Raw genomic sequence first — 4,862 nt, 5'->3', positions numbered from 1 at the left:
TGTCGCCACTGGCTGGCGCCTAGGCTCTTGTCACAGTTTCTAGTCTAGGGCACTGGGCGTCTAGTGGCCCGAGTCACGGCACCTAGGCTCTGACAATGTGGCGCTTAAGCATTGCAGACACAACACCTACTTTCCAAGCTCTTAGAATTTTTGAGCAAAATCTGGGATGAACCGACGCTCAAGTGCCCACGGGCAATACCTAAGTGCCCAATCTCTAGCACCTAGAAGCAACTACCATGACGCCTACTTTCCAGGTTCTCGGTTTGTTAGCTTTTTCGGGTGCATAGGCACTCAGTCTTGATGCTTAGGCCCTAGTAGTCTGGCATCTACTTTCCAGCCTCTACTTTCCATCAACTCTATTTGCTACTCAAACTGGACATGTATCTGCAACCTAGGTGCCTAATCCTAGCTCCTAGACGCCTAGTTCTGACTCTTAGGCCCCATAACACCAATCAACTCTATTTCACTTTGTTTCATGCTTCTTTCAATCTCCTTCCTGAATCATGCAACACAACACTAAAACCTTTCACAAAGCATAACATAAACATAAAAAAAGGTAAAATTAAGGTGAAAAATAAGCATATTACATGCACAAGTCAATAATGCAATCTAACTACGTCTTTAGAGACATTGTGAAGTTATGCCTAGCACTCGAAGATGAACCATTGAATTCATTATCCGATGAAAATTACATTGCTATCAAGACAAATTTCAGTTACTATACACTAAGTTGGCTAACATTCTAAACTTTTTTAGAGTTATTCAAACATAGATAATGTCCAATTTTTTTGTTAGCATCTTGTCGATAATCTCGTATATGAGGATGAAGAAGGTGCACGGCTGCTCAACTTGTTCTGCCACCTATTCACTATGAAAGCATACAAGGACTGCCTTATTCTACTCTCTGCAAGTGGAATTCAAAATTATGTGACTGTATGAATCGCTTTTGTTTCGTATGCTATAAGAATTTCATGGCCGATTCCAACTAATCCACAATCATTTCTTACTGACAAGGCAGTTACTTCCGAAGACCAAAAAAGTTATTTATATTAAAAAAGATTAGTTCGAAAGTTGATGAATTAATCATATACCCCTTCGTAACAAAAACAGCTCATAAGTGCACTTGTCTTAAAATAATTAAATTTTTAATTTTTATATCTATTTTTAGCATTATCCGTAATTTTGTTGATATGCTTCGTCTAGATCTTGAAGTCGCTACCTCTTTAGAAGATGTAGATGATAAAGATGGTGAAACTAGAGATAAAGATACTTCATAAGGGCAAGCTACTACAAACACTTGGGGAGAACCATCTAATGTTGGGGCAAGTTCTCATTCTATGTTATTAATATCAGATTCTAAAGTCAGTCTTCGGCTAAAGGAAACTAAGAAAATGACTAGAATAAAAAGGATAACTCTCATTTGTGGTACCTGCAAAGAAAAAGAAGTTTCAAGTAAAGAAAGCTATAGTAGAGTTTTTTTGTGTGAAATGAGCATCCTACAAAAAGTGTGAGAATTGCTCTTGAATTTTTTTCAATTATTGAAACTCTTCGAACTACTGAGGTTATTCCATCTTTTGAGGCTTGCTCTTTGACTTCATTTCTACAATAAGGCAGGAATTTTCAAAAGAGATAAAATTATTGTTTTTATTGGTTTTGCACATGAGTGGCACGAATCTTTAGATCTAGCTTGTCCTCATCCAATGAACTACTCACCATCTTTTACTGTTGATCTCAGTGAAATTTAGGCAGACCAGTTACATAAGGCTTGCAATGAGTTAAAAAATAAAGAAAGTAACTAATCTTGATAAGGCTTATAAGGTTAATAATGAAAAAGTTGTTACCCAAGAAAAGATTAAAAATGCACTTGAGAAATGTTTAACGAAAACACTATAGAAATCAAGAAAATAATTGCTTTGTGGGCTGATTTGGTTGAGACTATTTGGAATAAAATTAAAATTAATAAATAGTAGAAATATTTAAAAGAGTGCATTTGCTAAAATGTCATTTAGTATTCCACATCCAATAAAATCTAGGAAAACATGATTTTAGACTTTCCTGGATTATGGTAGTAAATGAAAGATTTTTAGAATGATTCTCCTATAAGTATATATAGGTCTTTAGCCTTGTCATTTTGACTATGAATGAAAATAGAAAAGGAATTCTTCTTCTTTTGTTGTTCACTTAAATTTTAAGTTCACCAATTTATATTCTCAACATAGATATTTATTTTGATCAAATTGGTATCAGAGCCAGGTTTGTTAAGATATGGCAAGCAATTTGAATCTACATCTGCCTCATCTCACAAAGGAGAATGAAGGGAATTGTAGTCTTCAAATGAAGGCATTGTTTGGTTCTCAGGATATTTGGGAGACAGTTGAAAAAGGATGTGTCGAGCTATAAGATGAACCAACATTATTAACAACCCAATGTCATTTGTTGAAAGAAAATATAAAGAAGAACAAGAAATCGTTCTTTGTTTATCAAACCCCAGAAGAATCCTATTGAGATAGTGGAAATCATATATATTTCTAAGCAAGCGTGGGAAATACTTGAAGTCGCTTATGAAAGTATAAACAAGGTGAAAAAGATTCTGTTTCAAAATCTTTGAGTTGAGTTTGAGGCATTCCAAATGAAGAAAACACAAAATTTGGAGGATTTGTTTACAAGATTTATGACTGTTGTCAATCAACTACAAATGTATGGAGAAAATATAGAATATGTTAGAGTGATCAAAAAAAGTTTTATGTCCGGTGAATGATAAATTTGAGCACATTGTAGTAGCTATTAAGGAAACTAAAGACTTAGAGTCAATGACCATTAATGAACTTATTGGATCTTTAATGACTTATGAACAAAGAAAAAATAATAATAAATAGATTGTTATTGAGCAAGCTATTTCTCCAATAAAATCTTACATTAAAGAGTAAAAATGAAGACTTTGAAATTAAAGAAAATTTAAGTGCTTGTAACATCAATGGGCAAAGTCACAGTTGTGGTTGTGATCATGATCGTGTTTTTAAAAGAAGCCAAATATATAGTTGCGGAGAATATCAAAAAAATAATGAGGATATTCAAATCACAAGAGATTAAGACTAGAAGAAAGAGCCAAGAAACCCAAGAAACCAAAGATATAAGAAAAAGTTTATGTTTCTTGTTATATTTTCAAGAAAGCTGGTTGCTATGCTTTTGAATACTATCATAATAAAGAAGAAGTTAACTTGACCTTAAAGTCGTGATGCTTTCAAAAGTTATCATAATTAATAAAAAAACAAATTTGGCCCTAAATAAGGAAGAAGATCTTGTCTTATTATTAACATTCAAAGAAGAATAATGTGAAAAAAAAAATTTGGTACTTAGATGCTAAAGCAAATAATCATTTTTGCAGAAATAAAGACATTTTTGTAGAGATGGAAGTAATGAAGACTCAAATTTATATCCGCAATATTTCAAAAATTCAATGAAATGAAAAGGTAAAATTCTTATTTTTCTTAAATATGGAAGTCATTAATTTATTTCTGATATTTACTATGTCCCGAATATGAAGAATAATATTTTAATCTTGGCATAATTACTTGAAAAGGGATTTGATATTCATATGAAGTATAAAAAGCTCTCTATTAAAAAAATTTGAATGAGTTAATAGCCTAAGTGAGGATGACAAATAAAAAATTATTTATTCTCACTATAAAAAATTATATTATGAAATGCGTCAAGAATTGTATAAGAGATTCATCATGAATTTGGCACATGAGACTCAGATATTTAAATTTTGGAGATTTAAATAATATGTCAATGAAAGGAATGATATATGAGTTCTCAAATATCAATCTTCCATATCAAATTTGTGAAGGATGTATATTTGGAAAGCAACCTAGAGAAATTTTTCCCACTAAAGCAAGCTTTAGAGCAAACAAGCATATTCGAACAATTCAGATGAGTGTATGTGAATATGTTGCTCTAGCATCCTTTAGCAAACATCACTATGTTCTTACCTTTTGTGGTGGTTATTCAAGAAAAATTTTGGTTTATTTTTTGAAACAAAAATCAAAAGATATTATCATGTTTAACAAATTCAATGCAAGTATAAAGGATGAAGGTCATAATTCAGTAAAAGAATCCAAACAGATCAAGGTGGAGAATTTACTTCTAAAATAGTTCAAGATTATTATAATGAGCATGTTATTCGACATCAAACACCTTTTTCACCCCAGCAAATTTATGTAGTGGAAAGAAAAAGTTGTACTATTCTTAGTATGGTGCAAATATGATTAAAACCAAGAATATACCTAAGAAATTTTTGGTCGAGGTTGTGGCATGTGTTGTTTATATTCTCAATTGGTACCTGAATTTAAGTCTACATGATATGACTCTTTGAGAATCTTAGACAACCAGAAAACCAAATATCTCTCATCTGAAGGTGTTTGCAATCATTGCATAATGCACTTGTTCCTAAGAAAAAGAGAAATAAGTTGGACAACACAAGCTCCAAATTCATCTTCATCGCGTATTATTCTAAATCATATAAATTATTTCATCCTAACTATTTAAACATTATTTTCATAAGTCATGCAAATTTCAATGAAGAAGGAGCTAGCATGGGATTAGCAAAATCAAGTCACTCAAAATGAAGAATTGGTGCTTGTAGGGTTACAAAATGAAGAGCAATAATCAATAAATTTGCAAGAATTTTCATCGTATTCTCCATGTAAAATTACCTCATTAACAACCTCAAGCTGTAATCAACGAAAAGAGAAGAGAAAAAGTTTAAGAGACCTTTATGAAATAAACTATTGAGCTAACTTAGTTTGCTTATTTGTAAGCAATGAGACATTGAATTTTGAAAAAGCAATAAAAAATAAAAG

Source organism: Phalaenopsis equestris, unplaced genomic scaffold (genome assembly GCF_001263595.1).
Source record: "Phalaenopsis equestris unplaced genomic scaffold, ASM126359v1 Scaffold000197, whole genome shotgun sequence".
Lineage (NCBI taxonomy): Eukaryota > Viridiplantae > Streptophyta > Magnoliopsida > Asparagales > Orchidaceae > Phalaenopsis > Phalaenopsis equestris.
The sequence above is the reverse complement of the archived record's forward strand: the minus strand, read 5'-3'. Positions refer to the sequence as shown.